Source organism: Nerophis lumbriciformis, linkage group LG24 (genome assembly GCF_033978685.3).
Source record: "Nerophis lumbriciformis linkage group LG24, RoL_Nlum_v2.1, whole genome shotgun sequence".
In the NCBI taxonomy this organism is placed as follows: Eukaryota; Metazoa; Chordata; class Actinopteri; order Syngnathiformes; family Syngnathidae; genus Nerophis; species Nerophis lumbriciformis.
Window position 1 is genome coordinate 21,622,839 of NC_084571.2, and position 26,479 is coordinate 21,649,317.

A 26,479-nucleotide genomic window follows, 5' to 3' on the forward strand; every position below is an offset into this window, starting at 1 on the left:
CCCCAATGTAACCAATGTAGTGTTGACAATACTAATACTGTACTTGGTAACATTATTGTCCATATATGTATTGATCTGCGCACCCCGTGTACATGCAAAAGTGCTAGCTGAGCGGTGAGCAGGGTTTATTGTATACTACTAGTGTAGTGTAGCATGTTTAGCTATCATCGCCCTCCAGTGATGACACGTTGCACTGTTGAGGGGCGTTAGCCGCTAACGAGGACGCTACATTTTTTCGAGGACAATGTTGCGAAATAGAGCTAGAATGTGTCATCAACATGCATTATTGGTATTAGAAGCACTATCGTCCACCAAATTGATATCAATTACCATCCATAATAAATGAAAATAACATAACATCCAAACCCTGGTGAGAATCCATTTCCAGTTGGGAAAACGAGCCAGCCTTTAGGAGAGATCTAAAGTGTGTACCTCTGACTCCTTTGTTCTCAGTCTAATACCAATATTTGGTCAACCCCCCCTTGGTGTCTGATAGCAACTGGCACCTTTTGCCATTTACTTTATTGCACCGGGACTCCAATCAGCGCCATCTAAAACGCATGTTTTTTTTGGCCAGAGAGACAGATGGCTCCGAGTGAGAGCTAAACGGGGGAAAAAAAATGATAATTAAGCTTATGTAAGGAAAATACAAAAGAGCTTGGACAAGAACAAAAATAACCCAAAGCTGAGCAGAAGGAGCTGATTGGCTGGCAGGGGTATAAAGGCGGGATTGACACATCAAGAAAACAGAAGAGATGTGAGAGAAGAGAGAGAGACGTATTTTTAGAATGCATGGTTGGAGACAACATTAATTAATCCAACAGGATTTTAGTACATCATATTGGTCCCATTTAAAATCAGTTTGTCCATGATGTCTCATTTTATATTCAGGATGTATAGATTTATACAAGAAGACCAAAGAGTTATTCCCAAACAAGTGAAGTCACTCACTACGTTTCCATGCACTAAATTACCGATTTTTTCGGACTACAAGGCGCACTTAAAATCCTTTCATTTTCTCAAAAATCGACAGTTCGCCTTATAACCCGGTGCGCCTAATGTACGAAATAATTCGGGATGTGCTTACCGACCTCGAAGCTATTTTATTTGGTACATGGTGTAATGATAAGTGTGACCAGTAGATGGCAGTCACACATACGAAATATGTGAAGACTGCAATATGACGCCAGTAAACAACACCAACACTTTAAATGTTCCATTGAGAATATAGAACATTACACACGGCGCTCAAAAAGCTATAAAGCCGCACCACTTGATGGATTGTCGCCGCGTTACGGCTAAAGTAGTCAGACGTACTCTGCTTCAACATACGAGTATTAGTATGTTGCTCAAAAAGGTTCATTATGTCTTCCTATTCATATACTCTTTAAAATGTTCTTGTAATCAGACAATATTTTTGGTATATTTAGATGGACTGTGACGTGTCGCGGGTGGGGGTGGGGGGCGGAGCCAACCAGGTAGACTTGACAGGTCTGCTTGGTTGGCCACGCCTATAAGAACAGCTGATAGGCAACACGTCACAGTGGTCAGGTGACCCTACTGAAGAAGACTGCAGATGACAGTCGAAACATGTCAGGTAAAGATTCCATCTAAACCAGGGTTCTCAAACTCAATTTACCTGGGGGCCACTGGATGCAGAGTCTGGGTGAGATTGGGCCGCAAGAAAAGATTTCTTAAAAAAATATTTTTAAATGTCTTTATTTTTATTTTCAACACAAAAAATAATCAAAATATAAATGAACAAAATGAGAATTAAGTAAATAAATCAGTCATAAGTAATACTAATAATAATTTGATTTCTCCAGTCAGCAACAATGTATACACATATTTACTGAGCTAGGGAATATAAGAACTACACTACCCAGCATGCAACAGTAGTGAGGAGTATGCGTGGTAGCCCCGGTGCAGGTGGTATGTCGCCATGTCGGCAGCTAGAATGTGGTTATGAGTACGCTATGTGCTATGGGTTTGGGGGTTAGCGGGGGTGTATGTTGTAGCCCGGAAGAGTTAGGGCTGCAAAGGATTCTGGGTATTTGTTCTGTTGTGTTTATGTTGTGTTACGGTGCGGATGTTCTCCCGAAATGTGTTTGTCATTCTTGTTTGGTTCACAGTGTGGCGCATATTTGTAACAGTGTTAAAGTTGTTTATACGGCCATCCTCAGTGTGACCTGTGTGGCTGTTGATTAAGTATGCGTTGCATTCACTTATGTGTGTCTGTAGAAGCCGCATACAACAGGGGAGGCATGGCGTAGTGGGTAGAGCAACCGTGCCAGAAACCTGAGGGTTGCAGGTTCGCTCCCCGCCTCTTACCATCCAAAAAAATCGCTGCCGTTGTGTCCTTGGGCGGGGCACTTCACCCTTTGCCACGCTTCCGTCAGTCTACCCCAGGGCAGCTGTGGCTATGAAAGTAGCTTACCACCACCAGGTGTGAATGATTGATGGGTTCTACATGTAAAGCGACTTTGGGTACTTGAAAAGCGCTATATAAATCCCAGTTATTATTATTCATTTAAAACTTGCGGGCCGCACTAATATTAAACTTTCATATTAAGGTGGGGGCCGCAAAATAACGTCTCACGGGCTGCAATTGGCCCGCGGGCCGCGTGTCTGAGACCCCTGATCTAAACATACCGAAAATATTGTCTGATTACAAGAAAATTTGAAAGAGAGTATTAGTATGGTGTGTGTATAAGGACTGCAAAATGGCACCTGTTACCAGACATTTTATTTGGCATTTGTTTTGCAATATTATGGGGACGGCGTGGCGAAGTTGGTAGAGTGGCCGTGCCAGCAATCGGAGGGTTGCTGGTTACTGGGGTTCTACCATCCTAGTCGCGTCCGTTGTGTCCTTGGGCAAGACACTTCACCCCTTGCTCCTGATGGCTGCTGGTTAGTGCCTTGCATGGCAGCTCCCGCCATCAGTGTGTGAATGTGTCTGTGAATGGGTGAATGTGGAAATACTGTCAAAGCGCTTCGAGTACCTTGAAGGTAGAAAAGCGCTATACAAGTATAACCCATTTATCATTATTTATTTATTTATAAAACCAACTTTCCCTGCTGATGTGTATTTGGGATCTGCATAAGTCCTGAAAATTTGCGCGGGTCCGCCTTTGTAGTCCGTTGTCGATAAGCTTCTTCTTTTTCTCTATCTTCTTGTTATGGAACATTCATCCTTTGCTGTTGCCATTTCTAATACAAAGTAGTGTAAAGTTCTTACTTATATCTGTCAGTAGACTCGCCATGAATACATACCGGTATAGTGAGTTTACATTATTCACCCCAGGAACTTTAGTTATTAGAGAGTTCCGGTCGGACGGTTTTTCAAGGGACACATTTCCGGCCTTGTTGTTGTTTCCGGATGAGGAGACGCTGCTCTGTTATTGATTGAAGTAAAGTCTGAATGTCATTAAAACAGTTAGTGCCATCTTTTGACACTTCTTCCACCCCCGTCCTTGCACGCTACACCGCTACAACAAAGATGACGGGGAGAAGACGCTGTCGAAGGTGAGGCACGTAAATAAGACCGCCCACAAAACGGCACATCTTGAAGCGACTGTCAAAAAAGTGACTTGAAGATGATCTGTAAAACATCATCTATGCAATATTTTGACCAAAGAACCACCATTACATGTTATGTAGACCAGTGGTCCCCAACCACCAGGCCGCGGCCCGGTACCGGTCCGTGGACCGATTGATACTGGGCGGCACAAGAAATAAAAAAATAATAATAATACTTTTTTTTTTTTAATTAAATCAACATAAAAAACACAATATATACATTATATGTCAATATAGATCAATACAGTCTGCAGGGATACAGTCCGTAAGCACACATGATTGTATTTCTTTATGACAAAAATAAATAAATAAATAAAAACATAACACCCCCCCCCCCCCCCCCCCCCACCCCACCCCCCCCGGTCCATGGGACACATTTTCAAGCGTTGACTGGTCCGCAGCTACAAAAAGGTTGGGGACCATTGATGTAGACCACAAGGATGTCATTTACATTTAGAAAAAAATCATAACATGACTCCTTTAATGCGCCTTATAATCCGGTGCACCTTTTGAATGAAAATAGACCTGAATAGACCCGCTCATCGGCAAGTGTGCCTTATAATCCGGTGCGCCCTATGGTCCAGAAAATACGGTAGTCTGGTTTCTCAAATGGTTTGTTTTTTCGTATTTCCACACCGACTTCTGAAATCCAAGTGTCCATGCATACTCTCTCACGCGACTATACATGGGTTTTTCCGTTAGCGAAGGATTATGGGTAACCCTCACGGCAGCCGGCATCTTCTTTTTCAAATTTTCTTGTAATCAGACCTTATTTTCAGTATATTAGATGGAATTTTTACCTGACATGTTTGAACTGTCATATGCAATCTTCTTCAGTAGGGTCACCTGACCACTGTGACGTGTTGCCTATCAGCTGTTCTTATAGGCGTGGCCAACCAGGCAGACCTGTCAAGTCTACCTGGAGTCCCAGGTATGGGAGAGCATGAATGCTCCCTCATCCCGATTGATGGTTTCCTTGGGCCGCTTCCTTAGTTCGATCGCCTCCTTAATCCATCTTTTGAATTTGTCACTTTCTGTGCCGATGATTTTGCCGTTGTCCCGGTCCATGATGTGGTTATCTATTTTGCAATGATCTGATATGGCTGATTTTAAGATTTCCTGTTCGGATTTTTGTTTTAGGCTTCTTGTAAACCTCCCAGTTGTCTCTTTTTCGCTTAATTCTGATGTTTTGTTTGGAAACAATTGAGGTTTAAAGGTGTGTTATTGTTTGTGCTCTGGCGACATCTTTTGGACGAGTTCCATCACTGCAGGTGCTGCAGTGCCCTTCTGTTCAACCGGAAATACAATTGCCGCTCCGTCTTCTAATCGTCCATAGCGTTCTACTCGTGTGGCTTTGTCATTCATCACTCCAAGCAACTTTTGTAGATTTTACAATATAGCTAAAACAATTCTTACTTATTAAACCGTCCCATGTGTGATGTCTGTTGGGGTGTTTTCATGCACATTTGTACGTGCTACTGTAATGTAATCAAGCTAGCGTTGTTAGCATTACCTAATATGCTAACACATTTAAGAGTGTCTGTGTTAGTTTTATTAACTTACAATGCCATTCTTTTTGTATTGTTTCAGTTTCACAAATGCCTCAGTAAACTCACCAAAACGTCACCGTGGACTTATTGAGTCTGTTTAGCTGACTGGAGAGCTAGATTCCGCAGCTAGTGGGTCCATGACGAGGTCTTCTGTTTTGTTTGAGCATCCGTTTTACTGCCATGTCACAGGCACCATTTGGAAACAACTAAGTTAAAGTTAAAAGTTAAAGTACCAATGATTGTCACACACACACTAGGTGTGGTGAGATTATCCTCTGCATTGGACTCATCACCCCCACCCCCTGGGAGGTGAGGGGAGCAGTGAGCAGCAGCGGTGGCCAAGCCCGGGAATGATTTTTTGGTGATTTAACCCCCAATTCCAACCATTGATGCTGAGTGCCGAGCAGGGAGGTAATGGGTCCCATTTATATAGTGTTTGGTAGGACTCGGCCGGGGTTTGAACTCACGACCTACCGATATCAGGGCGGACACTCTAACCACTATATAGTCTAGAAAACACCATCCATCCATCCATTTTCTACCGCTTATCCCCTTCGGGGTTGCGGGGGGCGCTGGAGCCTATCTCAGCTACAATCCTATCTTGCTGATTGTATTGTATCATATGTCCCGGCAAGAAATCTGCGTTCAAAGAACTCCGGCTTATTAGTGATTCCCAGAGCCCAAAAAAAGTCTGCGGGTTACAGAGCATTTTCTATTCGGGCTCCAGTACTATGGAATGTCCTAGCAGTAACAGTTAGAGATGCTACCTCAGTAGAAGCATTTACTGTAAATCCCATCTTAAAACTCATTTGTATAGTCTAGCCTTTAAATAGACCCCCCTTTTAGGCCAGTTGATCTGCCGTTTCTTTTCTACTCTGCGCCCTTCTCCTTCGTGGAGAGGGAGGCACAGATTTGGTGACCACAGATGAGGCGCTAGCTGTCCAAAGTTGGGACCCGGGGTGGACCACTCATCTGTGCATCAGTTGGGGACATCTCTGCACTGCTGACCTGTCTCCACTCAAGATGATCTCCTGCTGGCCCCACTATGGACTGGACTCTCACTATTATGTTCGATCCACTATGGACTGGACTCTCACACTATTATGTTAGATCCACTATGGACTGTACTCTCACTATTATGTTAGATCCATTTCGGACTGGACTCTCACACTATTATGTTAGATCCACTATGGACTGGACTCTCACACTATTATGCTAGATCCACTATGGACTGGACTCTCACTATTATGTTAGATCCACTATGGATTGGACTCTCACTATTATGTTAGATCCACTTTGGAACAGACTCTCACACTATTATGCTAGATCGACTATGGACTGGACTCTCACTATTATGTTAGATCCACTATGGACTAGACTATCACTATTATGTTAGATCCAATGTGGACTAGACTCTCACTATTATGATAGATCCATTTTGGACCGGACTCTCACAATATTATGTAAGATCCACTATGGACTGGACTCTAACTATTATGTTAGATCCACTATGGACTGGACTTTCACTATTACGTTAGATCCACTATGGACTGGACTCTCACAATATTATGCTAGATCCACTCGACGTCCATTGCACTGGTCGCCCAGGGGCGTGTCCCCACATCTGCGGTCCCCTCCAAGGTTTCTCATTGTATCCCATTGGGTTGAGTTTTTTCTTGCCCTGATGTGGGATCTGAGCCGAGGATGTCGTTGTGGCTTGTGTAGCCCTTTGAGACACTCGTGATTTAGGGCTATATAAGTAAACATTGATTGATTGATTGACAATCGGGCGGAAGGCGGGGTACACCCTGGGCAAGTCGCCACCTCATCGCAGGTCTAGAAAATACGATATATAAAAAATGTTTTGTACGTTCGATTGTCTCAACTCTAATTCCAGTGTTGGCAATGTAATTCCCCCATTGTGGGATGAATAAAAATCTATCTTATCCTACTGTGAGTTGGAGGATGCACCAATCTCCTGGCCCTTACTGCAAAGTTAACCACGGTCGCTGTGAAGATTCACCGCACTCTTGAGTTTGCAGTCTGCCTACTTTACCAAGCGTGAGTCAGCAAGCAGCAGGGGGTTCCATCCCCTAGTGTGGAAGGAAGTGGGAAATAAAAGTCCTCCTTCCCTCTCCTGTCCCATATTTCTCGCTGTAATGTACAACCTACTCATGCGACGCCCTTTAAAGGCTCGGCGGGGCTCGCTTCACGGCCAAATTCAAGATGCTAATGTCCTCCCAGGGAGCGATGGAGGGAAAGAAAAACATAACCTGTCATTTACCGCCAAGGGATTTATGGCATATCCACTGCCAACTTCCGGCAGACAAATGAGTTTAAATATGTGATGAATTGAAAAGGCGCCCCTGCTTATTGGAATCATTAAAAAAATCATGTCGCTAAACCTCAGCACCTTTGAAAAAAAAAAAAGGAGTGATCTGTCAAGGCTGTGATGTCTGTCAACAACTCTGCGAGCGGAGGTCCCAGGACACCACGAGGACACGGGTACCAGAGAGCATGGCAAATAACCCTTCATGGTAATTTGTTTACAGTGCTGAGATGCGAGCGTTGGCACCACTCATCTCCCTCTCTGGAATAATTGCTGTAATGATTGAGGAAGGTTTGCTGGGAAACACTCGGAGCATTTTGGGAAGGTGTGTGGGAAATGAGAGTCAAGCTGCAACATTGACAGGTTTTTTCTCCCTCAATCAGCTCAATTATGTTTTCCAGCTTGCCGTTACTGAATGTCAAAGGCAGCCCGTGGACTTCCTATCCCGCAGTGAACTCCGACTCAATGTTTTCCCTGCCATGCAACACGTCGTCAACTCCTTCACATCGGATAGATTCACATTGAGGAAATATATTGTGACATACGGTATCATTTTGCATCTTATAAATATGAGGTCTCTTTAAAATTATTTAAAAGCACCGTGGAGGGCTTTTTAATTGATCTTAAGTACCTAGTGGTTTATGGATGCTGCATATTTGCTGTTGTCTTCTGGAAAATCTGTGTAAAATCAGATTGTCTACCCTTCATTTACTTACATGACTCAATCCAAAAAACCTTCCCTAGTCATGGTGCAAAAAAATAAAAATAAAAATGCAACTATCATAAAGGTCAACACACATGGTCACATGCAACACAGCCTGCTCACTGAACATTGTGGATATTATGAAAACCGTCGAAACACCATAACAAATTCAAAATTACACCAATTCAGAGTGCATGATGGGTAAAATGCAAAACGCTCTTTCCACACGTATCCATGTTTGGCACATTTTAGCTGCTTGATATTTCTGAATTGATAACAAAACTTTAAGGAGGTAGTCACGGAAGTAAACAATGCAGGAGTCAGACTTTCACATACTCTTAATAATTATTCATATTAATACAAAATGTGTACACACACACACACACACACACACACATATACACTTTTTGCACACACACACACACATATATATATATATATATATATATATATATATATATATATATATATATATATATATATATATACATATATATATATATAAGCCCCCCGCCCCAATTTTTTTAGCACAAAAGTTTGGACAGCCCTGGCATCGGTTTTTCTTCCTGTCGCTCCCTCACCAGTAACCAGAGGACAAAAAAACCCGACTTGCTATTCTTAGAGAGATGAATACAGTTGCTAAGTGTACTAAGTGTTTTCATCCAGTATAAGTACGAAAATCATCTTCAAAAAGATGGTATCGGATGATAATGGGCTGCATCTAAAATATCTGATACAAGCTTGTGAAAAGCCAGTTGTCATCTAAATGTCCTTCGATTAAAACACAAGGCTGGTCTTTTCTTCTAGTTGAGTCAAATCATTTACAAAAGGTACAACCGCGAGCAGCTACACAACAGCTAAGCACATAATAACACACAAGCTAGGGGGGATTGCAATGTCAGAGGTGGTGCGTGTGGCCTCCGGGGACATGGGTTATCAGTGTCATGCTTCAGACCGCGCTTCGAAAAGCTGTGCACTACAAAACATGCTCATTGTAGCCATTAATCCTGACTTCTTCAATTTGATTAAAAAAAATAAAATATAAGCACAAATTATTTAATTCAGTTTTGTTTTGTAGGTGAAAGTGTTTTATGTATCGTGTGCCTGATTTAAGGTTGCTAATCAATTTGAATATATTCTTATTTATTGACTTTGTTCAATTTCAATTTATAGCATAAAATGGTTCAAGTCTGTCAAAAAATTTAACATTTTTTTTTTATTTCAGGCAAATTAATGCACTTTAATGTTTTCTCTTACAGAAAAAAAACCAATGCTAATAAAGTTATTATTTTTTGTAAATTGATATACTTCTTGTTTTGTTTTTTAAATGATGAGAATACAATGGTATGCAGAGGTGTACTTATAACAATTTCTCTAGACAAATTATACTTTTTATCCAGGGTATACCCTGCCTTCCGCCCGAATGTAGCTGAGATAGGCTCCAGCGCCCCCCGCGACCCCGAAGGGAATAAGCGGTAGGAAATGGATGGATGGATGGATGTTATCTTCTTCCTAGAGGTGTAACAAAAAAATATATTTGAGAAGCACTGCATCAATTGAACAAAACTGCAGTCCAAAAATAGCACATTTATCAATAAACACAAGTATCCATTAGTTATAGTTGCATTTTACTTACACAAAGCAGAAACAGGTTAGCAAGTATCCAGTAACCGCATCATTCCAGTCACTGCATCTTGACCTTAACTTAGTTATCATTAAAAAAAAAAAAAAACACTCCACTTCAACGTAAAAACAGCACAAGTCCATTCCAGACAGTTAATAATAAATAGGTTAGTGTTTTTCATACCTAACATTGTCTTTAACTACAAACCCCAAAAGCAGTGAAGTTGACACGTTGTGTAAATGGTAAACCAAAACAGAATACAAAGATTTGCAAATCCTTTTCAACCTATATTCAATTGAATGAACTGCAAAGACAAGATACTTAACGTTTGAACTGGAAAACTTTGTTGTTTTTTGCAAATATTAGCACATTTGGAATTTGATGCCTGCAACATGTTTCCAAAAAAGCTGGCACAAGTGGCAAAAAAGACTGAGAAAGTTGAGGAATGCTCATTAAACACTTATTTGGAACATCCCACAGGTGAACAGGCTAATTGGGAACAGGTGGGTGCCATGATTGGGTATAAAAGCAGCTTCCATGGAATGCTCAGTCATTCACAAACAAGGACGGGGCGAGGGTCACCACTTTGTCAACAAATGTGCGAGCAAATTGTTCAACAGTTGAAGAACAACATTTCTTATTTTAAGGACAACTTGGGGAAATAATAGAAGTCCGACCGGTAGGAGGCCACGGGGAAGACCCAGGACACGTTGGGAAGACTATCTCTCCCGGCTGGCCTGGGAACGCCTCGGGATCCCCCGGGAGGAGCTGGACGAAGTGGCTGGGGAGAGGGAAGTCCGGGCTTCCCTACTTAGGCTGCTGCCCCCGCGACCCGACCTCGGATAAGCGGAAGAAGATGGATGGATCATTATATTATTCTGTACACATATTATGTATATATTCGTATATATGTTAGATTTTTTATCGCTATATTAGTCTATTTATACCTGCATTGTCCTTTCCATCCTTACACTTTCCATCATTGTAACTGAGCTACTGTGTTGAACAATTTCCCTTGTGGATCATTAAAGTTTGTCTAAGTCTAAGTCTACGTCTAGAAGTTCATTACCTCCTGGATTTTAGTTCTAAAAGCTTGTAGTTCACACATGTTCATCTCTCCACCTCCATGATGATACTGAACGCCCCGTTCATGGTCATTATCATCATCCTACCTTCCCAGAGCCCCCCAGCCTACTGCACCCCATTGAGTCCAGCAGATTACATGATTATAATGGGGGCCATGACAGTGGGCCTTGTGTCTACACAAGGCAATCAGTGTTTTAAACCTGCAGCTGCAGAAGGCGAACCACAGACACGGACCGGAGCGCTGAGGTGAGAGGATGACGCTGGAAGTGTGGAGAATCAGGCCAAATGGATTCGTCAGACAGAGCGTGGTTACAAAAGGAGTGGGAGAAAGTTCAGAGGCAGATTTGCATTTTAATAAAACATGACCTACTTTGACCCCGCCGAGATGACTGAGCGCTAAACTCAAAGCTCCTGAACATGGAAGAATCTCACTGGACTGCAGGGCCGGTGCCGTCGCTGCGCCGCAGGACCGGTGCAGTCACCGCGTCACATTTCAAAGTGAAGAATTATGCGTCTCAACAAGGATATCGATTCGTGTATGAAAGAAAAGTAACGCCTGTCGCCAGACATTTGCACGATTTCCCGTTTAAAGATCAACAGATCAATTCCTCCCGAGCTAAGAAGTGACAACCTATTTCCTGTGAATGACTCGCTGCCCCTTTTCAAGTCATCCATCTCCCCAGGGACACAAGTGACCAATTACACTCACCCACACTTCTCCACTCGGAGGAAGTAGTTTTACTTTTGTATTTTTTTTTCTTCCGGAAAAAAAATCCCAGCTCTGATTTTCACTCGAAGCCTGTTTAACTTGGCTACGTCTCAGCCATTGCAAATTGAAAATACACGTCAGTTGGGCAGAGAGTGATGAGCCCTTGCACAGAGTCAGGCCGCTTTCTCATCCCACGGCAGACGGGAGTGATAGAATACCAGAGGATTGGACTTGAAGGAAGGAAGGATGGAAAGAATGAAAATGAACACGCAAGTAGGAATGAGTATCCAATTCAGTTATTTTATAGGTACCGACCTAAGTTCGTTGCTACTACCTGGGTACAGAAAAAAAAAATGGTGCCATTTTCCGATACCTGTGTTGCAAGTGACGTCATGTTTACATTTTAATTTTTCCAAATTTTGATTGAAAAGGACTGCATTTTTCTTTTACATTAAAATATACATCTTCAAATAATGAGATGATAAAGCTATCATCAATATTACTAATGTAATGTAATGTATTTAACCACTTTTAATGAGTGACTGGCATATTTATTTTATTTTGCTTCTTTTTATGCATGTGTTTGTGTCCAAATTTATAAAGAAATAAATAAATAAATAAAAAATAAAAAATAATAGATATATTTATTTATAGATATATTAGCAATTATTATTTATATTAAAAAAAATCTAAAATATTTGTATTCTTTAAAATAAAATAAAATAAAACATGCAAAAGTATTAAGAGAATAACGAGGACCTTTTTTGTGCTAAAATATTTAAAAAAAAATGTTTACATTTTAATATTTCCAAATTTGGATTAAAAATAAAAACAGCATATTTTTTTTACATTAAAATAGATATTTTTAGATTGAAATTATGCAGCCATTATAATATCAATATCATTAATGTATTTAACCACTTTTAATTAGTAAAAGTATTTGTTCATGTTGCTTCTCATTTTGCTGTAGCGTCATGTAATAAAAAGGTGTTGAGAAAAAACAAATTGAGATTTATTTATTTTTGCTCCAAAATTGTGATTGCAATTCACCTTCTTTTTTATGGATGTATTTGTGTCCAAATGTATATATACATATAAAAAAATTAATAAAATAAATACATTTAAATATTTGCAATTTGTATTTATTTATTTATTTTTCCTAAAATGTTTTTTTTCTTTAAAACAAAATAAAATAAAACACGCAAAAGTATTAAGAGAATAATGGATACCTTTTTTGTGCAAAAATATTTCTAAAAAAAACACTTTACATTTTAATATTTTCAAATTTGGCTAAAAAAAAAAAAGTCCATTCTTTTTTTACATTAAAATATATATTTTTCAATTGAGATTATGCAGCCGTTATAATATCAATATTAATAATGTATTTAACCAATTTTAATTAGCAAAAGTATTTGTTCATGTTGCTTCTCATTTTGCTGTAGCGTCATGTAATAAAAAGGTTTTGAGAAAAAAACTATTTAAAATTTTTATTTTTTTAATCCAAAATTGCGATTGCGATTCAATTTGCGCTATTTATATGTTACACATATGAATGCATACAACTGGGAAAATAACGAGTGAAGAAATGCATTTTACTTTTAGACTGTCTCAGGGTGACACATATTAATTACATAAAAATATGCAATAATTTACATTAAAAATATTCGGCTTTGTACATCATGCTCTTAAAAACTGAAGAAATAACCGATACAAATTATAGCGTGTTTATAATGTAATGTAATCATACTATATATATTTGTCTGTGTTGATGGGCTCATATTGCCCATCCAATTTGAAGCTGAAATATTACCACCAAGATACATTTGGGTTGGTAATCATATTGTTTCCTCTATTTAGTATTTGTTTTGTCTGTAAGCATAAATGTAACTTGTATGAATATACATGTTCAAGTGCATTTTTTTCCCAGTTGTTTTTTTTGGAGCTCGCTCATTCTTCCGTGTTGATGGGCCCATATTGCCCATCCAATTTGAAGCTAAAATGTTACCACCACGGGACACTTGGTTTAGTAATCATATCGTTTTCCTCTAAAATATTCGAGTCGCGAGGCTCTCTGTTCATGCTTACTGTGGGTGCGGTCTCACTGAGTCACTCTTTGCCCACCGAGACAAAGATTGTGAATGACTGTAAAGAGGGCTCACTGCGCTCAGTTCATTCTACTGTTAAATAAACGCGCTCAGGAGCCAAGAGTGGTGCACATAGTGAGACATCTTTCTCCCCTTTTCGAAGCGGGAGAAGAAGAAACGCAAGGCTCCACAATTCTAATTGGCGGACATGTCTGTCACTCAAATGGCGGTAAAGGCGGGGGAAAAAAATCTTGCGTAATCGTAGTAATTAAAACCATGATGTCGATTCGATGGTGATTATTCGTTTGGACTATAAGGCTCATCTTTTGAAAATATGCTAGCTCTATGCTAATTTACATTGGATTTGCCATGGACATGCTACTGATTAGCATTAGCAATTCTACATGGCAATTTCATCGGCTCCAAATTTTCCAACAAAAACTACAACTAGGATGCACGTTACAATCAAAAATAAGTGATTATTACGTTTTAACAGAAGTGTAGATAGAACATGTTGAAACAGAAAATAAACAGATATTGCCAGTAAATGAACAAGTTGATTAATTTTTACAGCTTGTCCTTAATCATTTTGACAAAATAATAGAATGGTAAATGACACAATATGTTACTGCATATAGATAGATAGTACTTGATTGATTCCATCGGGAGAGTTCCCATTCAGGAAAATGAAAATGCCATATGTCAGCAGCCTAATTAGGAGTCTTTGTTTGTTTACTTACTACTAAAAGACAAGTTGTCTAGTATGTTCACTATTTTATTTAAGGAAAGAATTGCAATAATAAACATATGTTTAATGTACCCTAAGATTTTTTGTTCAAATAAAGACAATAATGCCATTTGTCTGTGGTCCCCTTTATTTAGAAAAGTACCGAAAAGTATGGACATACATTTTGGAAACGGTACAACCCTAGTCCCTGCCATCTCTCCTTGTCCTTGCGGGGCAGTGAAGCCCCTCTACCTCAGGTTGTCAAGGAAACACCAACGTGAGCATGACTGGCCGACTTTTATCGGGCCTCAGGGAGCAATTGATTGTGACCTCATCTGAATTTTGCCCGGCAACATGGAGGCGGGAAAAAAAAGACCAAAAAAATCCATCCCCTTCATGCATCTATCTGTGCGGCACGGAGGAGAGGCTGAGGTCCACACCGACAAGGGCTCTATTCATGCGTCTAATTTAAGAGCTGCTTCTGCTGCTGTCTGATTAACAATTAACTGGCTTATCAGTCAGCCTCCTCCACGGCGCTGTAATCAGTGCCATCGCCAGTTGGACCCCCACAAGCATGCAACTTTCACAGGCGAGACGCCTTGTTGTCGTCGTCGTCGTTGCACGCCATAACATCCGCCGCCGCGTTTTCTGCTGGTGCGTTTGAAAAGTCCGCGCTCAGACACACCGAGAGGCTCCACCCGCTCTGTCATGCGTGAGCACCTATAAGGGGATTATGGTACAGTGTCAGAGTGGATCTCGGGTAAATAGACGCTGAGAAATCCTCCACGAGACCGCGTCCGCCCTACCTCGGCGAAAGTCATGTGGTATTAAATCACGGAGGGCACCGTCCGCCTTATCCTGGAGTCAAGAGCCAGAAGAAACACATCATGACTCTGCAGGAAAAAACATCAACAAGTAGATTTCTCATCCGTACCCTTGATGTATGTTATGTTTGGCTTTGAGGCTAGTTTGTTAGTGAATCATCTTTTGATTTTTTTATTTTTTTTACCAATGTTGTATATTTGTTGATGGTGTCACTCTCCCAGAACAGAGTGACTGTGTGATGGGTGATGAGCCAAGGAGACGCCAACGAGGAATCGTCGAACAAAAAGCTTTATTTGTTTCAGCGAGCCTCAGACTGGAACTGCAGCTTCCAGGAGAAAGAGTAAGGGCCTCATTACTCTTCTGATGTCCTCTCAGACCACTGTCCCTGTCACACCGTGGTAAGGGATGTCTTGTCTTGTTTTTTTTGTGTCTTGTGAATTTCATGATTTAGTTTGAAAAATAACTCTCCTCTCGTTTCAGGTCACTTGCCCTTCCTTATGTGTCATCAGTCCGACATCATCCCTGATCCTTGATTGTTTCCACCTGTTCCCCATTACCCCCATGTGTCTTAAAAGCCCACACCTCCCTTTGTTCGGTGCCGGAATGTCTCGTGCATCTCCAGCATCATACTCAAGCCGTGTCTCGTCTTGTTATCCAGATCCTGAATTTCCAAGTTGGTATTTTGAGTTTTCCTTTTCTCCTCTTAAGCAGAGTGAAATGTTGTTTAAGTTTTCTAGTCTTCTTTTCCTAATTTTTGAGTGACCTTTTGTTAATAATTTCTCTAGATAAAAATCAGTGTAGAAACTTTATAGCCCATTGTTTTTCCCTCCTTTTTGGAGCGTCTTTTGTTGTTTAATTTTCATAGTTAAATAAAAAATAGCTTGTACTGCTTGTCCATTCACAATATCATGTTGTAAAAACCAATGTAAATTCAACACAAACATTCTGGCAATATAGCTGCCGGCTTTTTCCGTAAAAAACAAAAAAGTGGTACTGTTTTTTATATTTACCGTAAAATGTTGTAAGAAATAAAAAAAAACACTATTTTACAGTAAAATGTTGTAAATGTAAAGTTTTTACCGTATAATCGACAGTCTACTTAAAACAATTTATATAATTAATAATGAAATCCAGAGGCACATTCATACATTATTCACTGTTACAAGCGGCCCTCTGATGGCAGCCATAACTGCCATGTGGCCCTCAATGAAAACCACTTTGACATCCCTGATCTACAGCAACAATATGATTTCCCTGAGTGGCTGGACAGGCCAAAAAAAATAAAAATAAAATAAAGTTTTCTAATCCAGGGCAAACCATTCACTAAATATATGTCTTATTTACTAAATACTGGTATCATATGTGTATATTAGGATGATGTTGTGATGTTGTTCTTTTGTAGATCCCTACAGTGGCGGGCCGTGCGTTTCCCACCTCGGCCTTCAATGAAGTCCTTCTTAGTCCGACTTCCATAAATACCTCTCAAAATACCATAATTGATGTTGTCACATGACCACGGCTTGAGAAATAGTACACAGAAGCACACTTGTGCACTACTTTGCATTGAATCACCTCAATGTGTCACTAGGGTGCAAAACGGGCTATTTTTTGGCGCATTTAAAAATCAATAAACCCGCAACGGATGTGGTACTGTCAAAACTAAAATAATTGTAAAAAATATATTGAAGGTGAAAAAATGTTTAAAAAATATTAGGGTACATTACACATATGTTTATTATTGCAATTTAGTCCTTAAATAAAATAGTGAACATACAAGACGACTTGTCTTTTAGTAGCAAGTAAACAAACAAAGACTCCTAATTAGTCTGCTGACGTATGCAGTAACATATTGTGTCATTTATCTACCTATTATTTTGTCAACATTATGAGGGACAAACTATACAAATTGATTATTAATCCACTTGTTCGTTTACTTTTAATATCTGCTTGTTTTCATTTGAGTGAAAGTGGCGGGCAAACCGCTATGTCTGCTACCTAATCAACGTTTTGTTCTGCTACTTTGCTGGTTAAAAAAGTGAGTGCCACTGATTTCTCCACTGGCCTGGTATGGCTCTGGTGCCACATTCTGCTTTCGTAAATCACAACTTGTGATTGGATACCTGGGAGCGACAAGTGAGTATCCAATCCCAGTCACGTTCTACGTCCGGCAGAATTTGTACAGCGCTGGCAACAAGCTCGCTGAATTCTGATTGGTTAAAAGAGCAACACTAGAACCTAATATGACATGAAGAGAATATGATGAATACTTGTATATATTTATAATAAGAAATGTCTGCATATGTTATATTGTTCTTTTTCCATATTTAACATATTGAAGTTGAAGTTTGGGGAAATGTTTATAAAACAAACAAAGACCCAATAATTAAACATAAAAAAAGGGTCATTAGAATAATACACAAAGCGTGCTACTATGAACATACTAATCCATTATTTATAAGTTCTAATGTGTTAAAATTTTCAGATATTGTGTTTTTAAAAACAATGGAAATTATGTTTCGAGTAAAGATCAACATTCTTAAGTTATTTAAAATAAGAGGAGAAAACTATAATTTACGGGGATATTGATTTTTGAAATATGTAAAGTAAGAACAAATATAAAATACAAATGTATTTCAGTTTTATGAGTTAAATGGTGGAACAAGCTCAGTGATGAGTTGAAGACATGTAGTTCTTTGTTAAGGTTTAAGAAAACCTTGAAAGGTGAAATAATTGAAAATTATAAAATATAGTAACAATTACTTTCATCCCATTGATTTTTTGAACGTTGATGTTCCAGGTAATCTTATTTTCAATGAATGTATAGGATAGGCAAATATAAGCTTTGGCTTCAGCCTATTCTTTTTTCAGTCATTATTTTTCTTGTCTTTTTGTGTGTAAACGTGTATGATTGTTAAATATGTATGATGTGTGCTGTTAAACTGTTAAACTGATCACACAAAATGGTTGATAGGTCGTGAGTTCAAACCCCGGCCGAGTCATACCAAAGACTATAAAAATGGGACCCATTACCTTCCTGCTTGGCACTCAGCATCAAAGGTTGGAATTGGGGGTTAAAACACCAAAAATGATTACCGGGCGCGGCCACCACTGCTGCCCACTGTTCCCCTCACCTCCCAGGGGGTGATCAAGGGTGATGGGTCAAATGCAGAGAATAATTTCGCCACACCTAGTGTGTGTGGGACAATCATTGGTACTTTAACTTTTAACTTTAAATGATGGTTGATTTTATGACCGAAATAAACTAATTTCATTCATTCATATTTTTTTGGAAAGTCAATTAAAAATAAAAGTAACTTTTATTAATGAATGATCATGACTTACGTTAGGCCAGCAGAGAAGGCCTTGCTGGCCCTGACGGCACACCACTGGATCTCTGTAATAGTAAAGTTTGTGTAGCCATTTAATTGCTTATACAGTCAAAGCTGTCCATAGCAACCATTAAAGGGAAAAAGTGGCCACTTTATGCAGGTTGGCAGCCATTATATATACATATTAGTGTGATAAATAGGTGGGGGAATAGGTTATAAAATACAATATTCTGTGTGTGTGCGTGTGTGTGTGTGTGTGTGTGTGTGTGTGTGTGTGTGTGTGTGTGTGTGTGTGTGTGTGTGCGTGTGTGTGCTTATTTACATATAGTGACAGAGTGGCGGTATCTGATGGTATTGTAACTAAAACAGATTAATAATCAAATGAAGGTTTAATGCTACGAGATGCATTTATACTGTTTTACATTTACAAGCGACCCACTAATGCGGATGTGGGATTAAAAATGAGTGTGTGTGTGTGTGTGTGTGTGTGTGTGTGTGTGTGTGTGTGTGTGTGTGTGTGTGTGTGTGTGTGTGTGTGTGTGGTGCAACGACTCCACGTGAAGGGTGCAGCCAATTAACAAAAGTCCCTGATGGAGAAACCTCATCAGGATGCGGCGAACATCTCGGATCTGCCTCCGCCTGCCGCAGTCCATCAGCGCGACTGAGACGTCAACGGCAGCCGGGCTCCAAACGCTGACGTCTTCATCCTTTAATCTGTTTGAAATGACACTACAATGCCTTTCAGGCACGTGTAATGAATTCTTAAAATCTATAATTCAGAGGTAAAATCAACAAAGTCACGAGGACTCCATGCTACCTTGTTAGTGGTGCCAGAAGCTTTTTGGGAACTTTACACGACATTGTCGGGTGACTTTCTAACTGCATCACAGACCCGAGTAAGTCACTTACGGTAAAAACAACTTTTTTAGGGGAAGGAAACTAAAAAAGTTACTTAGTCCTATGGGGCTGAAAACTGTATCACGATCAGGGTTGTCTCGATACCAATTTTTTTGGTACCGGTACCAAAATGTATTTCGATACTTTTCTAAATAAAAGGGACCACAAAATGTTTTATTTTTGGCTTTATTTTAACAAAACAATATTAGGGTACTTGAAACATATGTTTATTATTGTAATTTAGTCCTTAAATAAAATAGTGAACATATTAGACAACTTGTCTTTTAGTAGTAAGTAAACAAACAAAGACTCCTAATTAGTCTGCTGACGTATGCAGTAACATATTGTGTCTTTTATCATTCTATTATTTTGTCAACATTATGAGGGACAAACTGCAAAAAATTATTATTAATCCACTTGTGCATTTACTGTTAATATCTGCTTATTTTCTGTTTTCACATGTTCTATCTACACTTCTGTTAAAATGTAATAATCACTTATTCTTCTCTTCTTTGATACTTTACATTAGTTTTGGATGATACCACAAATTTATGTATCGATCCGATACCAGGTAATTACAGGATCACACATTGGTCATATTCAAAGTCCTCATGTGTCCAGGGACATATTTCCTGAGTTTATAAACATATGATTTTTTTTTAAATGAAAAAAGTAAAAATATCGATGTAATCCTAGTAGTATTGACTAGATACGCTCCTGTACTTGGTATCATTACAGTGGCTGTCAGGTGGAGATCCACCCGTGGCATTTGTTTACATTGGGACGCCGGTGAGCTATTGTATCCTCCTAGGGCAGTGGTTCTTAACCTTGTTGGAGGTACCGAAGCCCACCAGTTTCATATGCGCATTCATCGAACCCATCTTTAGTGAAAAAAAAATATATATATGTTTTTTTACTGGTGCACAAAATGAACCATGCATGAACATCACCGTGTTCAAAGAACAAAATCAACACAGTGCATGAACTCACGACAAATTACACACCTGCAAATCAGATGGAAAATTAGACGGAACATTGTTTGGGGGTATCCATAATACGCCGATAGGGTTATGTTTTTAATTGCACGATGAGTCGTATGTGTCTTGACCTCCGCCGAACCCCTGAGGCCGACTCACCAAACCCCTAGGGTTCGATCGAACCCAGGTTAAGAACCACTGTCCTGGGGTGTGTAGTGAAGCATGTTTAGCTATTCCTCGTCCTGCAGTGATAATGGTACGTGTAAGAAACTTGCTTTATTTGTCGCCATGGAGGCCAGGATTAGAGATTTAGAAGTATCTTAAACACTGCAGTGTTATTAAAGCACCTCTTACTGAGGGTGTTTCAGTGTTATAACTTCACCTTTATCTTTACTTTTTACACCAAAATGCGTCCGTTTTCCCTTTTCTGTCTACACACTGTGTCTGCTTGTAAGTACTCTGTGTGTGTGCGCTGCCGAACATGCTCCTCTGCTTGAAAAACCATTAATGTCACAATGTGATGACAACAGGGGGGGGGGGGGGGACCGGTACTTTTTAGAGGCGGTATAGTACTGAATATAATTCATTAGTATTGCGGTACTATGGTGTACCGTACAACCCTAATCACGATACAAGTGTTTTATGTCGGCCGATACCGATCATTTATATATTTTTTGACCTATCAAAAATAATCTGGTATATTAAATTAAAAATGTATCCTTTATCTGATAATAGGTCAAGGATCAAGGAAAGGAAATGTCAACACAAGGATGGAAAAACAGTCAAACAATGTCGACACAGTTCTGAAATCAAACACGAAGGTGCAAAAATAAGTAATACGTAAGAAAAGTGTACGAAAATAGTGCAAAGTGTAAAAATATAAACATAGAGAAACCTGAGAAGAACTATTTTCTGCAGGTTGAGTGCCAGGAAGTTAGGGCTGTGAGCGCGGCGGTTAAGGTGTTGTGGTATTACCGATCTTGGTGGGGACGAGCACCTTGCATCATTTACAGACTACATTGGCCAAACTCTGATTTGATGGCCTGCCACACAACGTTCAACTTGTATAACTTATAACAGGGCGGTATAGCTCGGTTGGTAGACCGGCCGTGCCAGCAACTTGAGGGTTCCAGGTTCGATCACCGCTTCCGCCATCCCAGTCACTGCCGTTGTGTCCTTGGGCAAGACACTTTACCAAACTGCTCCCAGTGCCACCCACACTGCTTTAAATGTAACTTAGATATTGGGTTTCACTATGTAAAAGCGCTTTGAGTCACAAGAGAAAAGCGCTATATAAATATAATTCACTTCAACTTGGATAACAAACAGGAAGTCGGCCATCTTGGTTTCTGTCGGCCAATTTTAGGCCAAAAACAAGGGTCGTACTTTAAGGAACTCCTCCTGGAGACTTTGACCAAATGAGTTGCGGTTAAAATGAAAGCTACTAGACAGATGTCCGATGATAAATTGCGAAATAAATAAATAAAAGCCTATACATTAGGATGTGGGCGCGGCATGGCGCCAACCTTTGATTTGATGGCCTGCCACAAAATATTCAACTTTTATAACTTGGATGCACAAACTCGGATCTCGATGACAGTCGGTAGAAATAATGATGATGACACCCTGAAAGGCCTTTTGGGTCAGTACTTATTAGTACCTATTTGTGGTGGGCGGAGCCTGGTGGCAAAAACCGCTCCTTGCCATCAACCATCAAACTACCATGAATTGATTAACGTGGACCCCGACTTAAACAAGTTGAACAACTTATTGGGGTGTTACCATTTAGTGGTCAATTGTACGGAATATGTACTGTACTGTGCAATCTACTAATAAAAGTTTCAATCAATCAAAACTGCCATTACTTTACTTTAGATGATAGGATCTCCTTCCAAACTGATGTGAGGCTTTTCGGTCGGGGTCTGACCATGACTAGATGACGATATTGACATTAACATTGCCCCTTTGTGGTGGGAAATTATACCGGTCGAAACTTCATTCCACATGCTCCATTCTTCCTGAAAGTTCTGACAGTGGGCCGAGGCATCGGGAAGGACTTGATTGCATCTGTCACTCACGTTAACCACGAGTTGCAGCTTGGATTTAAAGATTCTAACACTAGCAAAAGTCGGCTGACAATGGAGGTCAAGATCGTCTAGATCACAGGTATCAAACGCAAGGCCCGGGGGGCCAGATGTGGCCCGCCACTACATTTTATTTGGCCCTGGAAAGCCTGGAAATAATATGCATCAATAAAGTACTGTAACTTTTCTTACTCAATGTATTCTTTCTTTACATTTTGGGAGAAAAAAATGATATGCACTCCATGTAATCGCAAATTATGTTAACTTCAATCAATCATCAATCAATCAATGTTTACTTATATAGCCCTAAATCACGAGTGTCTCAAAGGGCTGCACAAGCAACAACAACATCCTCGGCTCAGATCCCACATCAGGGCAAGAAAAAACTTGACCCAATGGGGTTAACTTAAATATTGTCTAATTATGGAAAAGTATATGATCAAACATTCAAACCATTTTTTAAACGTAAATAAATACTAAAAAGAATGATTTCAAAGCAAGTTACCAATCACATTGTGCAATGTAAAAGTAGCAATAGATTTCATGGTAAAATTGTGAAATTTACTATTGTTTATACAGCATTTTTCTCTTTCTTTTTTACTGTAATAAACTGTGGTGCCGTTTTGGCATTTACAGTAATGCACCGAAAAATCTACACTTGTTGATTTGCGGTAAAACAAAAAAAAAAAAACAGGCAGCTCAGGTGCCAAAATTTTACTGTAAAATTGCAGGTTTTTTTTATTTACAGTAAAAAAAACAAATGTAAATTTTACAGTAAAATTCGGGCAACTGAGCTGCCTTTTTTTAAACCATAAAAACAGCAGTACTGTTTTCCCATTTACAGTAATATACACTACATTTTGAGGTGAAATTATTGCAACTTACCATAATTTTAGTTTAAAAAAAAATCTACTAATAAAATGCGTAAAAAAATGGTGTAATAATAGTATTCACTGTTAGAAGCGGCCCTCTGGGGCCAAACATAACTGCGATGTGGCCCTCAGTGAACACAACTTTGACACCTCTGTTCTAGATCTTTTGTAGTAAATGTGCTTACAAATTCGACAACATCTGCAGAAATGCTACCATTGCTGTCAAAGAAAAGTGACATTATTATTATTTAAAAAATGTTTTGCTGCACTTTGGAGTAGCTTACGCGCTGACAAACTGAGACGCGATGAAAGCCGTGAACTTTAAGACCAAACGTGGAGGAAAAGGACAACAAGTCACATAACCTTCAAGCTCCCTATCAACAAACACAAAGGCTGTTTTCCATTCTTTCTGCGCACACCCGCCCAAACACGGAGATGGATCAATTTCACATTTTCTGCTGGGGGTTGCAGAAGACGTCGCCGCTCATTGTCAGTTTAAGGCGTGATGTTTGATCCCACCTAATGCCCGCCATGCAAATCAGCCATTGTTATTCCTCCTTTTCTTTGCGGCGTGATAAGTCCCACACAATTATCTCTCCACCTCAGATGCTGCATCCTGTGGCCTATTTCCTAAAAATAGGCCAGTGTTTTTGGCACTGGCAAAACAAAATAGGAAAAAACACTTAACTCATTAAACGGGTGTGTGTATGTGTGTGTGTGTGTGTGTGTGTGTGTGTGTGTGGTTTGGGGGAGGGTTCTCATAGTTTATAACGGCTTAAAATGAAAGCGTTCAGTTCCACAGTAATGGCTTTATCCATTTGTTTTGAGCTTTATTGGTTTCGTTGGCCCAGTGAGAAAAAGCACCCATGAGCAAGAGCTTTGCCACTCAGGCATTGATCGGATTCTAACTGGGTGAAAAAGTAGTAAATTAAACTCCCTTCTCAATTTGACGCTAACTAAAACGAAACAGGACAAAAAGCTGCTTTTTTTTCCCTTGAGACAAAAAAGGAAAATCAAAGACGGATAGGAGCACAGTTGTCTCTTGTTTTCTCTTGGTAAATTAATTTTCACAAAGTAGGATTATTATTATTAACAAATCGAATATTATACTAAATGCGGCTCTTTAGCGGCGTCCTGGTGGCTCCATGGAGCTTTTTAAAAATGGAAAAAGATGGGGAAAAATATATGTGTTGCTTTAATAATGTTTCAGTAGGGGCACAAACACGACACAAACCTTCCTAATTGCTAAAAAGTCCACTGTTTTATATGTTTGTGCTTCACTGATGGGAGGATTTGGCCAGCGCCGTTTTGTCCTACTAATTTTGGCGGCCCTTGAACTCACCGTAGTTGGTTCACGTGTACAACTTTCTCCGACGCTGCCACAGAAAGACGTGTTTTATGCCACCGCTTCTTTGTCTCATTTTGTCCACCATACATTTTATGCTGTGCAAAGGTGAGCTTTGTTGATGTTATTGACATGCTAACATGCTATTTAGGCTAGCTGTGTGTACATATTGCATCATTATGCCTCTAGGTATATTTGAGTTCATTTAATTTACTTTACTTATGTTCTCTGTGTATTTAATGTATATTTGCATGTCTCATGACATTATCTGTATGTAATATTGGCTGCATTTCTGATTGTGTGCCATGTTGTTCCAGACCACAGCAAACGTTACTTATCCTGTTACAGACCATAGCAAACGTTACCTGCTTGCAAAGATTGTAATAAATCCATTAGAATAAAACAGCATGTCCTTTCCTTTAACTTGGACACACACATTTATACATGTGGCAGTTTTAAGCCAGTCATTTCCAGGAGTTATCTCACCCTCTGAGAGACTTACCTAATATGTTGTCTTCATTATAAGGCTTTTAACTTTTTGAAGCTCCAGACAGATTAGTTTTTTGTATTTTTGGTCCAATATGGCTAGATCGACATGTTGGGTTGCCGACCCCTGAGTTAGACCATAAAAAGATGTAAACAATCTCCTAAACAGGTTTTTAACACAATTAGAGCCCTTTAAACATGAAATAACAACCATTTGTTTCACTTAATTTAGTAGCCTTGAGTGTGTTCTACTCTAAATTACAGTATCCTCCAAGCGGCATCCTAATGGTTGTCACCCGGCCACTACAACACAGCTACTACGTGGAAATACTTCATTACACCCTGGGTAGTTCCTCTAAATTACAAACTGCAGACACAAGTTGGTCGACTTGACAGTAACATCTATGACCATTAGTCGTGTTGTTAACATTCCGTGTTGTTAGCATTGTGTGTTGGACGTTGCCATTTTACATTGCTTACACCGCAGGCTCACTTATGTCATGTAGCGCTGATGATGTCGATGAGGAAGTACCGAGTTCACCTCCACTTAGCATTGCCCAGACATCTGCTGATACCAGCATGAAGTGACTGGTACGTCTCATCTTTTGACATCACTCACAACAAAAGCTTACAAATGTGTAGACGTGCTCTTGATGAGGCAGGAGTTAAAGAGAGCATCAAAAAGTCATTCTGCCAAAAGTTGGTCAACTTAATTGACAATAGCTCCAAAATGAGCTGCCGTGTTAGCATTGATAGCATAACCCTAACCCGCTTGGTGAATATCTTTATTGATCGCCGCAATATAATCATAGAAAGTAGAAAAATATCGCAATGTTATACACAAAATACATAATTTAACATTTAATCCAGGCCAAAAAATATGGGGAATTTACTCCTTTTTTTTTTTTAAACGAAAGCTTAGAGCACTGCCAAACATTTGTCAGTCAGCTACAGTCGTAATAATTATTAATTTGATTAATCTAGTAGTCGGATAAAACACAAATGTATGGCCCGAATGTGTATTTTAGGGAATATTGTTGATATAAACCGAGAATGTAGTTTTTTTTCTTCACATCATCAACATTTAAATTGGGCTTTCAACATGTGTGTATTAATACAAAATTAGAAGAACACCACCGCTCTCATGTTCACTCTACTGCACTACGTCCGCATATTTAAAGTTCCCGACACTTTTCAATGCGGTCCGGATTTTATTTAATTATTAATAATTTTCTTATTCATACCAGTGATTTTCAAACTAGGGTACACAAGC

At 39.5% G+C, this 26,479-nt stretch overlaps 1 protein-coding gene and 2 long non-coding RNA genes across 4 annotated transcripts in view; 1 reads left to right on the top strand and 2 right to left on the bottom strand.

Annotated features, from left to right (window-relative positions):
• The window catches only part of rtn4r (reticulon 4 receptor), a 181,960-nt gene that overhangs the window by 138,756 nt on the left and 16,725 nt on the right, over positions 1–26,479 (bottom strand). The gene's annotated exons all lie outside the window — the stretch shown is intronic.
• On the bottom strand, positions 14,522–15,707 carry LOC133620358 (uncharacterized). The gene is made up of 2 exons (XR_009817514.1): positions 15,198–15,707; positions 14,522–15,111 (listed from the first exon to the last, which is right to left on the bottom strand). It is a non-coding gene; the product is annotated as an uncharacterized lncRNA (long non-coding RNA).
• LOC133620357 (uncharacterized) lies at positions 15,059–19,674 on the top strand. Its single transcript, XR_009817513.1, has 3 exons — positions 15,059–15,332; positions 15,443–15,614; positions 15,697–19,674. It is a non-coding gene; the product is annotated as an uncharacterized lncRNA (long non-coding RNA).